The sequence below is a fragment of the Topomyia yanbarensis genome, chromosome 3 (assembly GCF_030247195.1).
Source record: "Topomyia yanbarensis strain Yona2022 chromosome 3, ASM3024719v1, whole genome shotgun sequence".
Classification (NCBI taxonomy): Eukaryota; Metazoa; Arthropoda; class Insecta; order Diptera; family Culicidae; genus Topomyia; species Topomyia yanbarensis.
The window spans coordinates 215,274,804-215,287,031 of NC_080672.1; positions in this window are offsets into that span (position 1 = coordinate 215,274,804).

Consider the following 12,228-nt stretch of genomic DNA (forward strand, 5'->3'; position numbering starts at 1 on the left):
CCCAATCCCGAAAAAGGACCCCAAGCCCGAAAAATGAACCTAAGCCCGAAAAAGGACCACAAGTCCGAAAAAGTACCCCAAGCCAGAAAAAGCACACCAAGCCCGTAAAAGGACCCCAAGTTCTAAAAAGGACCCCAAGTTCTAAAAAGGACCCCAATCCCGAAAAAGACCACAAGCCCGAAAAAGGACCCCAAACCCGAAAAAGGACCACAATCCCGAAAAATGAACCCAAGCCCGCAAAAGGACCTTAAGCCCGAAAAAGGACCCCAAGCCTGCAAAAGCTCCCCAAGCCCGAAAAAGCACCCCAAGCCCGTAAAAGTTTTAAAAAGCACCCCAAGCCCGAAAAAGTCCACAAGCCCGAAAAGGACCCCAAGTCCGAAAAATGAACGTAAGCCCGAGAAAGGACCAGAAGCCCGAAAAAGGACCCTAGGTCCGAAAAAGGACCATATGCCGGAAAAAGGACCACAAGACTACAAGGTTGAAAGAGGATCCCAAGCCCGAAAAGGACCCCAAGCCCGAAAAAGGAGCACAAGCCCGAAAAAGGGGCCCAATCCCGAAGTGGACCCCAAGACTGAAAAAGCACCCCAAGCCCGAAAAGCACCCCAAGCCCGAAAAAGGACCCCAAGCCCGCAAAAGGACCCCAAGCTCGAAAAAGGACCCCAAGCCCGAAAAGGACCCCAAGCCCGAAAAATAAACCTAAGCCTGAAAAAGGACATCAAGCCCGAAAAAGACCCCAAACCCGAAAAAGAACCCCAAGCCCGCAAAAGGACCCCAAGCTCGAAAAAGGACCCCAAGCCCGAAAAAGGACCACAAGCCCGAAAAACGACCCCAAGCCCGAAAAAGGACCCCAAGTTCGAAAAAGACTCCAATATCTAAAAAGGACCCCAAACCCAAAAAAGTCCACAAATCTCAAAAAAGGTCCCCCAGCCCGAAAAAGGACCCAAAGCCCGAAAAAGACCACAAGCCCGAAAAAGGACCACAAGCCTGAAAAGCACCCCAAGCCCGAAAAAGTACGACAAGCTCAAAATAGGACCCCAAGCCCGAAAAAAGACCACAACCCCGAAAAAGGACCACAAGCCCGAAAAAGGATCACAAGCCCGAAAAAGGACGATAAGCCCGAAAAAGGACCCCAAGCCCGAAAAAAGACCACAAGCCCGTAAAAGACCCCAAGTTCGAAATAGGACCCTAATCCCAAAAAAGAACCCAAGCCCGAAAATGAGCCCCAAGCCCGAAAAAGGATCTCAAGTTCGAAAAAAGACCCCAAGCCCGAAAAAAGACCCCAAGCCCGAAAAAGTACCTCAAGCCCGAAAATGACTCCAACACCGAAAAAGGACCCCAAGCCCGAAAAATGAACCTAAGCCTGAAAACGGACCTCAAGTTCGTAAAAGGACCGCAAGCCCGAAAAAGGACCCCACGCCCGAAAAAGATATAGTCCGGAAAAAGGACCACAAGACTACAAGCTTGAAAGAGGATCCCAAGCCCGAAAAGGACCCCAAGCCCGAAAAACGAGCACTAGCCCGAAAAAAGGGGCCCAATCCCGAAAAAAGACCCCAAGCCTGAAAAAGCACCCCAAGCCCGAAAAAGCACCCCAAGCCCGTAAAAGCACCCAAAGTTCTAAAAATGACCCCAAGCCCGAAAATGACCACAAGCCCGAAAAAGGACCACAAGCCCGAAAAATGCACCTAAGCCTGAAAAAGGACCCCAAGCCCGAAAACGGACCTCAAGTCCGAAAAAGGACCCCAAGCACGAAAAATGAACCTAAGCCCGAAAAAGGACCCCAAGCCTGAAAAAGCACCACAATCCCGTAAAAGCACCCCAAGCCCGTAAAAGGACCCCAAGTTCTAAAAAGGACCCCAAGCCCGAAATGGACCCCAAGCCCAAAAAATGAACGTAAGCCCGAGAAAGGACCAGAAGCCCGAAAAATGCACCTAAGCCTTAAAAAGGACCCCAAGCCCGAAAACGGACCTCAAGTTAGTAAAAGGACCCCAAGCCCGAAAAAGACCACAAGCCCGAAAAAGGACCCCAAGCCTGAAAAATAGCCCCAATCCCGTAAAAGCACCAAAAGCCCGTAAAAGGACCCCAAGTTCTAAAAAGGACCCCAAGCCCGAAAAAGACCACAAGCACGAAAAGGACCCCAAGCTCGAAAAAGGAGCACAAGCCCGAAAAAGGGGCCCTATCCCGAAGTGGACCCCAAGACTGAAAAAGCACCCCAAGCCCGAAAAGCACCCCAAGCCCGAAAAAGGACCCCAAGTCCGCAGAAGGACCATATATCAGAAAAAGACCACAAGAATACAAGCTCGAAAAAGGACCCCAAGCCCGAAAAAGGACCCCAAGCCCGAAAAGGACCCCAAGCCCGAAAAAGGACCCCAAGCCCGAAAAAGGACCCCAAGCCCGAAAAAAACCACAAGCCCGAAAAAGGACCCCAAGCCTAAAAAGCACCCCAAGCCCGAAAAAGTACAAGCTCAAAATAGGACCCCAAGCCCGAAAAAGGACCACAACCCCGAAAAAGGACCACAAGCCCGAAAAAGGACCCCAAGCCCGAAAAAGGACCCCAAGCCCGAAAAAGGACCATAAGCCCGAAAAACGACCCCAAGTCCGAAAAAGACCACAAGCCCGAAAAAGACCCCAAGCCCGAAAAAGGACCCTAATCCCAAAAAAGGACCCAAGCCCGAAAAAGAGCCGAAGCCCGAAAAAAGCCCCAAGCCCAAAAAAGGATCTCAAGTTCGATAAAGGATCCCAAGCCCGGAAAAGGTCCCCAAGCCCGAAAAAGGACCCCAAGACCTAAAAAGGACCATAAGCCGGAAAAAGGACCACAAGACTACAAGCTTGAAAGAGGATCCCAAGCCGAAAAAGGACCACAAGCCCGAAAAAGGACCCCAAGCCCGAAAAAGCACCTCAAGCCTGCAAAAGGGCCCCAAGCCCGAAAAAGCACCACAAGACTACAAGCTTGAAAGAGGATCCCAAGCCCGAAAAGCACCCCAGGCCCGTAAAAGGACCCCAAGTTCTAAAAAGGACCCCAAGCCCGAAAAGGACCCCAATCCCGAAAAAGGACACGAAGCTTGAAAATGACCACAAGCCCGAAAAAGGACCCTTAGCCCAAAAAAGGACCCTAAGCCCGAAGAAGGACCATATGCCGGAAAAAGGACCACAAGACTACAAGCTTGAAAGAGGATTCCAAGCCCGAAAAGGACCCCAAGCCCGAAAAAGGAGCACAAGCTTGAAAAAGGACCCCAAGCCCCAAAAAGGACCCCAAGCCCGAAAAAGGACCCCAAGCCAGAAAAATGAACCTAAGCCCAAAGAAGGACCACAACCCCGAAAAAGGACCCCAAGTTCGTAAAAGAACCCCAAGCCTGAAAAAGGACCCCAAGTCCAAAAAAGGACCGCAAGCCCGAAAAAGGAACCCAAGCCCGAAAAAGGACCCCAAGCCCGAAAAAGGACCCCAAGGCCGAAAAAGGACCCCAAGTTCGTAAAAGGACCCCGAGCCAGAAAAAGGACCTCAAGTCCAAAAAAGGACCTCAAGCGCCAAAAAGACCACAAGCCCAAAAAAATACCTCAAGCACGAAAAGAGCTTCAAGCCCGAAAGAGGACCCCAATCCCGAAAAAGAAACCAAGCCCAAAAAGGAGCCCCAAGCCCGAAAAAGGATCTCAAGTTCGAAAAAGGACCCCAAGCCCGAAGAAAGACCATACGCCAGAAAAAGGACCACAAGACTACAAGCTTGAAAGATGACCCCAAGCCCGAAAAAGGACCCCAGGCCTGCAACAGGACCCAAGTTCTAAAAAGGACCCCAAGCCCGAAAAAGACTGCAAGCCCGAAAAAGGACCCTAAGCCCGAAAAAGGTCCCCAAGCCCGAAAAAGGACCCAAGCCCGACAAAGGTCCCCAAGCCCGAAAAAGGTCTTCAAGCCCGAAAAAGGACCCCAAGCCCGAAAAATGAACGTAAACCCGAGAAAGGACCAGAAGCCCGAAAAAGGACCCCAAGTTCGTAAAAGGACTCCGAGCCTGAAAAAGGACCCCAAGTCCGAAAAAGGACCCCAAGCGCGAAAAAGACCACAAGCCCAAAAAAGTACCTCAAGCATGAAAACAACTTCAAGCCCGAAAAAGGACCCCAATCCCGAAAAAGAACCCATGCCCGAAAAAGATCCCCAAGCCCGAAAAAGGATATCAAGTTCGAAAAAGGACCCCAAGTCCGAAAAAAACCACAAGCCCGAAAAAGGACCCCAAGCCCGAAAAAGGACCCCACGCCCGAAAAAGGACCACATCCCCGAAAAAGGAGCACAAGCCCGAAAAAGGACCCCTAGCCCGAAAAAGGACCACAAGCCCGAAAAAGGACCATAAGTCCGAAAATCGACCCCAAGCCCGAAAAAAGACCACAAGCCCGTAAAAGACCCCATGCCCGAAATAGGACCCTAATCCCAAAAAAGAACCCAAGCCCGAAAAAGAGCCCAAGGCCCGAAAAAGGATCTCAAGTTCGAAAAAAGACCCCAAGCCCGAAAAAGACCCCAAGCCCGAAAAAGTACCTCAAGCCCGAAAATGACTACAACACCGAAAAAGGACCCTAATCCCGAAAAAGAACCCAAGTCCGAAAAAGAGCCGAAGCCCTAAAAAAGCCCCAAGCCCAAAAAAGGATCTCTAGTTCGATAAAGGATCCCAAGCCCGGAAAAGTCCCCAAGCCCGAAAAAGGACCCCAAGACCTAAAAAGGACCATAAGCCGGAAAAAGAACCATAAGACTACAAGTTTGAAAGAGGACCCCAAGCCAGAAAAGGACCACAAGCCCGAAAAAGGACCCCAAGCCCGAAAAAGCACCCCAAGCCTGCAAAAGGGCCCCAAGCCCGACAAAGCACCACAAGACTACAACCTTGAAAGAGGATCTGGCCCGTAAAAAACCACAAGTTCTAAAAAGGACCCCAAGCCCGAAAAGGACCCCAAGCCCGAAAAAGGACACGAAGCTTGAAAATGACCACAAGCCCCAAAAAGGACCCTAAGCCCGAAAAGGGACCCTAGGACCGATGAAAGACCATATGCCGGAAAAAGGACCACAAGACTACAAGCTTGAAAGAGGATTCCAAGCCCGAAAAGGACCCCAAGCCCGAAAAAGGAGCACAAGCCCGAAAAGGGGCCCAATCCCGAAAAAGGACCACAAGCCTGAAAAAGCACCCCAAGTTCTAAAAAGGACCCCAAGTTCTAAAAAGGACCCCAAGCCCGAAAAAGACCCCAAGACCGAAAAAGGACCCCAAGCCCGGAAAAGACCACCAGCCCGAAAAAGGACCCCAAGTACGAAAAAGGAACCTAAGCCCGAAAAAGGACCAGAAGCCCCACAACGGACCTCAAGTTCGTAAAAGGACCCCAAGCCTGAAAGAGACCATAAGCCCGAAAAATGACCCCAAGCCCGAAAAAAGACATTATGCTGGAAAAAGTACCACAAGACTATAAGCTTGAAAGAGGATCCCAAGCCCGAAAAAGGAGCACAAGCCCATAAAAGAGCCTAATCCCGAAAAAGCACCTCAAGCCTGAAAAAGCAGCCCAAGCCCGAAAATGACCACATGCCCGAAAAAGGACCACAAGCCCAAAAATGCACCTAAGCCTGAAAAAGGACCCCAAGCCCGAAAAAGGACCTCAAGTTCGTAAAAGGACCCCAAGCCCGAAAAAGACCACAAGCCCGAAAAAGGATCCCAAGCCCGAAAAATGAACCTAAGCCCGAAAAAGGACCCCAAGCCCCAAAAAGGACCCCTAGCCTTAAAAAGCACCCCAAGCCCGAAAAAGCACCCCAAGCCCGTAAAAGAACCCCAAGTTCTAAAAAGGACTCCAAGCCCGAAAAAGACCACAAGCCCGAAAAAGGACCCCAAGCCCGAAAAATGAACGTAAGCCCGAGAAAGGACCAGAAGCCCGAAAAAGGACCCCAAGTTCGTAAAAGGACCCCAAGTTCGAAAAAGGACCCCGAGCCTGAAAAAGGACCCCAAGTCCGAAAAAGGATCCCAAGCGCTAAAAAGGACCCCAAGCCCGAAAAGGGACCCTAAGCCCGAAGAAAGACCATATGCCGGAAAAAGGACCACAAGACTACAAGCTTGAAAGAGGATCCCAAGCCCGAAAAGGTCCCCAAGCCCGAAAAAGGACCCCAAGCCCGAAAAATGAACGTAAGCCCGAGAAAGGACCACAAGCCCGAAAAAGGACCATAAGCCCGAAAAACGACCCCAAGCCCGTAAAAGGACCCCAAGCCCGAAAAAGGACCATAAGCCCGAAAAACGACCCCAAGCCCGAAAAAAGACCACAAGCCCGTAAAAGACCCCAAGGCCGAAATAGGACCCTAATCCCAAAAAAGAACCCAAGCCCGAAAAAGAGCCGAAGCCCGAAAAAAAGCCCCAAGCACAAAAAAGGATGTATAGTTCGATAAAGGATCCCAGGCCCGAAAAAGGTCCCCAAGCCAGAAAAAGGACCCCAAGCCCTAAAAAGGACCATAAGCCGGAAAAAGGACCACAAGACTACAAGCTTGAAAGAGGACCCCAAGCCGGAAAAGGACCACAAGCCCGAAAAAGGACCCCAAGCCCGACAAAGCACCCCAAGCCTGCAAAAGGGCCACAAGCCCGAAAAAGCACCACAAGACTACAAGCTTGAAAGAGGATCCCAAGCCCGAAAAGCACCCCAGGCCCGTAAAAGGACCCCAAGTTCTAAAAAGGACCCCAAGCCCGAAAAAGGACACGAAGCTTGAAAATGACCACAAGCCCGAAAAAGGACCCTAAGCCCGAAAAGGGACCCTAAGCCCGAAGAAGGACCATATGCCGGAAAAAGGACCACAAGACTACAAGCTTGAAAGAGGATCCCAAGCCCGAAAAGGTCCCCAAGCCCGAAAAAGGACCCCAAGCCCGAAAAATGAACGTAAGCCCGAGAAAGGACCACAAGCCCGAAAAAAGACCACAAGCCCGTAAAAGACCCCAAGGCCGAAATAGGACCCTAATCCCAAAAAAGAACCCAAGCCCGAAAAAGAGCCGAAGCCCGAAAAAAAGCCCCAAGCACAAAAAAGGATGTATAGTTCGATAAAGGATCCCAGGCCCGAAAAAGGTCCCCAAGCCCGGAAAAGGACCCCAAGCCCTAAAAAGGACCATAAGCCGGAAAAAGGACCACAAGACTACAAGCTTGAAAGAGGACCCCAAGCCGGAAAAGGACCACAAGCCCGAAAAAGGACCCCAAGCCCGACAAAGCACCCCAAGCCTGCAAAAGGGCCACAAGCCCGAAAAAGCACCACAAGACTACAAGCTTGAAAGAGGATCCCAAGCCCGAAAAGCACCCCAGGCCCGTAAAAGGACCCCAAGTTCTAAAAAGGACCCCAAGCCCGAAAAAGGACACGAAGCTTGAAAATGACCACAAGCCTGAAAAAGCACCCCAAGCCGGTAAAAGTACCCCAAGTTCTAAAAAGGATCCCAAGCCCGAAAAGGATCCCAAGACCGAAAAAGGACCCCAAGCCGAAAAAACAACCAGTCCGAAAAAGGACCCCAAGCACGAAAAAGGAACCTAAGCCCGAAAAAGGACCAGAAGCCCGAAAACGGACCTCAAGTTCGTAAAAGGACCCCAAGCCTGAAAAAGACCATAAGCCCGAAAAAGGACCCCACGCCCGAAAAAGGACCCCACGCCCGAAAAAGGACCATATGCCGGAAAAAGTACCACAAGACTATAAGCTTGAAAGAGGACCCCAAGCCCGAAAAGGATCCCAAGCCCGAAAAAGGAGCACAAGCCCGAAAAAGAGCCCAATCCCGAAAAAGGACCCCAAGCCTGAAAAAGCAGCCCAAGCCCGAAAAAGCACACTAAGCCCGTAAAAGGACCCCAAGTTCTAAAATGGACCCTAAGCCCGAGAAGGACCCCAAGACCGAAAAAGGACCCCAAGCCCGAAAAAGACCACAAGCCCGAAAAAGGACCCCATGCCCGAAAAATGAACCTAAGCCTGAAAACGGACCTCAAGTTCGTAAAAGGACCGCATGCCCGACAAAGTACCCCACGCCCGAAAAAGATATAGTCCGGAAAAGGACCACAAGACTACAAGCTTGAAAGAGGATCCCAAGCCCGAAAAGGACCCCAAGCCCGAAAAACGAGCACTAGCCCGAAAAAGAAGCCCAATCCCGAAAAAAGACCCCAAGCCTGAAAAAGCACCCCAAGCCCGAAAAAGCACCCCAAGCCCGTAAAAGGACCCAAAGTTCTAAAAATGACCCCAAGCCCGAAAATGACCACAAGCCCTAAAAAGGACCATAAGCCCGAAAAATGCACCTAACCCTGAAAAAGGACCCCCAGCCCGAAAACGGACCTCAAGTTTGTAAAAGGACCCCAAGCCCGAAAAAGACCACAAGCCCGAAAAAGGACCCCAAGCCCGAAAAAGGACCTCAGGCCCGAAAAAGGACCCCAAGCCCGAAAAATGAACCTAAGCCCGAAAAAGGACCCCAAGCCCGAAAAAAGACCCCAAGCCTGAAAAAGCACCCCAAGCCCGTAAAAGCACCCCAAGCCCGTAAAAGGACCCCAAGTTCTAAAAGGACCCCATGCCCGAAAAAGACCACAAGCCCGAAAAAGGACCCCAAGCCCGAAAAATGAACGTAAGCCCGAGAAAGGACCAGAAGCCCGAAAAAGGACCCCAAGTTCGTAAAAGGACCCCGAGCCTGAAAAAGGACCCCAAGTCCGAAAAAGGACCCCAAGCGCGAAAAAGACCACAAGCCCAAAAAAGTACCTCAAGCACGAAAAGGACTTCAAGCTAGAAAATGGACCCCAATCCCGAAAAAGAACCCCAAGGCAGAAAGAGAGCCCCAAGCTCAGAAAAGGATCTCAAGTTCGAAAAAGGACCCCAAGTCCGAAAAACGACCATATGCCGGAAAAAGGACCACAAGACTACAAGCTTGAAAGAGGATCCCAAGCCCGAAAAAGGACCCCAAGCCCGAAAAAGGACCATAAGCCCGAAAAACGACCCTAAGCCCGAAAAAAGACCACAAGCCCGTAAAAGACCCCAAGCCCGAAATAGGACCCTAATCTCAAAAAAGAACCCAAGCCCGAAAAAGAGCCGAAGCCCGAAAAAAAGCCCCAAGCACAAAAAAGGATCTATAGTTCGATAAAGATCCCAGGCCCGAAAAAGGTCCCCAAGCCCTAAAAATGACCATAAGCCGGAAAAAGCACCATAAGCCGGAAAAAGGACCACAAGACTACAAGCTTGAAAGAGGACCCCAAGCCGGAAAAGGACCACAAGCCCGAAAAAGGACCCCAAGCCCGACAAAGCACCCCAAGCCTGCAAAAGGACCACAAGCCCGAAAAAGCACCACAAGACTACAAGCTTGAAAGAAGATCCCAAGCCCGAAAAGCACCCCAGGCCCGTAAAAGGACCCCAAGTTCTAAAAAAGAGGATCGCAACCCCGAAAAGGACCCCAAGCCCGAAAGAGAAGCCCAAGCCCGAAAAGGAGGGGCAATCCCGCTAAAGGACCCCAGGCCTGAAAAAGCACCCCAAGCCCGAATAAGCACCCCAAGCCCGTAAAAGAACCACAAGTTCTGAAAAAGGACCCCAAGCCCGAAAAAGACCCCAAGCCCGAAAAAGTACCCCAAACCCGAAAAATGAACGTAAGCCCGAGAAAGGACCAGAAGCCCGAAAAAGGACCCCAAGTTCGTAAAAGGACATCAAGCCCGAAAAAGGACCCCAAGTCCGAAAAAGACCACAAGCCCAAAAAAGGACCCCAAGCCCGTAAAAGGACCCCACGCCCGAAAAAGGACCATAAGCCGGCGAAAGGACCACAAGACTACAAGCTTGAAAGAGGACCCCAAACCCGAAAAAGGACCCCAAGTCCGAAAAAGGACCCCAAGCTCGAAAAAGACAACAAGCCCGTAAAAGGATCCCAAACCCGAAAAAGGATTCCAAGCCCGAAGAAGGACCATAAGCCGGAAAAAGGACCACAAGACCCCAAGCCCAAAGAAGGACCCCAAGCCCGAAAAAGGACCCCAAGCCCAAAAAAGGACCCCAAGCTTGAAAAAGGACCTCAAGCCCGAAAAAGACCACAAACTCGAAAAAGGACCCCAAACCTTAAAAAGGACCCCAAGCCCGAAAAAGGACTACAAGACTACAAGCTTGAAAAAGGACCCCAAGCCCGAAAAAGCAACCCAAATTCTAAAAAGGATCCCAAGCCCGAAAAATCCCAAGCCCGAAAAAGGACCCCAAGCCCGAAGAAGTACCATAAGCCGGAAAAAGGACCACAAGACTACAAGCTTGAAAGAGGAGCCCAAGTCCAAAAAAGGACCCCAAGCCCGAAAAATACCCCAAGCCCGAAAAATGACCCCAAGCTAGAAAAAGACCCCAAGCCCGAGAAAGTACCTCAACCCCGAAAAAGGACCCCAAGTTCGAAAAAGGACCATAAGCCCGAAAAAGAACTTCAAGCACGAAAAAGAACCCCAAGCCCGAAAAAGGATCCCAGCCCGAAATAGGACCCCAAGCACGAAAAAGGATCTCAAGTTCGAAAAAGGACCCCAAGCCCGAAAAAGGACCCCAAGCTTGAAAAAAACAACCAGTCCGTGAAAGGATCACAAACCCGAAAAAGGACCCCAAGCCCGAAAAAGGACCCCAAGCCCGAAAAGGACCACAAGCCCGAAAAAGGACCCCAACCCCGAAAAAGGACCCTAAGTTCGAAAAAGGACCCAAACCTCGAAAAAGGCCACAAGCCCGAAAAAGGATCCCAAACCTGAAAAGCACCCCAAGCCCGAGAAAGGACGACAAGCCCAAAAAAAGACCCTAAGCCCGAAAAAGGACCACATGCCCGGAAAAGAAACCCAAACCCGAAAATGGACCCCAAGTTCGAAAAAGAACCCAACCCCGAAAAGAGTCCCAAGCCCGAAAAAGGACCTCAAGTTCGAAAAAGGACCCTAAGCCAGAAAAAGGTACTTAAGCCCGAAAAAGGACCCCAAGCCCGAAAAATGACCCCAAGCCCGAAAAAAGACCCCAAGCCTGAAAAAGGACCCCAAGCCCGAAAAAGGTCCCCAAGCCCGAAAAAGGTCACCAAACACGAAAAAGGACCCCAAGCCCGAAAAAGGACCCCAAGCCCGAAAAAGACAACAGGAAAAAGGACCTCAAGCCTGCAAAAGGACCCCAAGCCCGAAAAAGGACCCCAAGCCCGAAAAAGGACCCAAAGCCCGAAGAAGCACCATAAGCCAGAAAAAGGACCATAAGAGTACAAGCTTGAAAAAGGACCCCAAGCCTGAAAAAGGACCCCAAGCCCGAAAAAGGACCCCAAGCCCGAAAAAGACCCCAAGCCCGAAAAAGGACCTCAAGCACGAAAAGGACCACAAGCACGAAAAATTAACCCAAGCCTGAAAAATAACCCCATGCCCGAAAAAGACCACCAGCCCGAAAAGGACGCCAAGCCCGAAAAAGGACCATATGCCGCAAAAAGGACCACAACACTACAGGCTTAAAAGAGTATCCCAAACCCGTAAAACGAGCACAAGCCCGAAAAGGATCCCAAGGCTGAAAAAGCACCCCAAGCCCGAAAAAGCACCCCAAGCCCGTAAAAGACCCAAAGTTCTAAAAAGGACCCCAAGCCCGAAAAAGACCCCAAGACGGAAAAAGGACCCCAAGCCCGAAAAAGGCCACAAGCCCGAAAAAGGGCCCCAAGCCCGAAAAAGGACCCTAAGCCCGAAGAAGGAACATATGCCGGAAAAAGTACCACACGACTACAAGCTTGAAAGAGGATCGCAACCCCGAAAAGGACCCCAAGCCCTAAAGAGAAGCACAAGCCCGAAAAGGGGGGGGGCAATCCCGTTAAAGGACCCCAGGCCTGAAAAAGCACCACAAGCCCGAATAAGCACTCCAAGCCCGTAAAAGGACCACAAGTTCTGAAAAAACACCCCAAGCCCGCAAAAGTACCCCAAACTCGAAAAATGAACGTAAGCCCGAGAAAGGACCAGAAGCCCGAAAAAGGACTCCAAGCTCGAAAAAGGACATCAAGCCCGAAAAAGGACCCCAAGTCCGAAAAAGACCACAAGCCCGAAAAAGGACCCCAAGCCCGTAAAAGAACCCCACGCCCGACAAAGGACCATAAGCCGGCGAAAGGACCACAAGACTACAAGCTTGAAAAAGGACCCCAAACCCGAAAAGCACCCCAAGCCCGAAAAAGGACCCCAAGTTCAAAAATGGACCCCAAGCTCGAAAAAGACAACAAGCCCGTAAAAGGACCCCAAGCCTGAAGAAGGACCATAAGCCGGAAAAAGGACCCCAAGCCCGAAAAA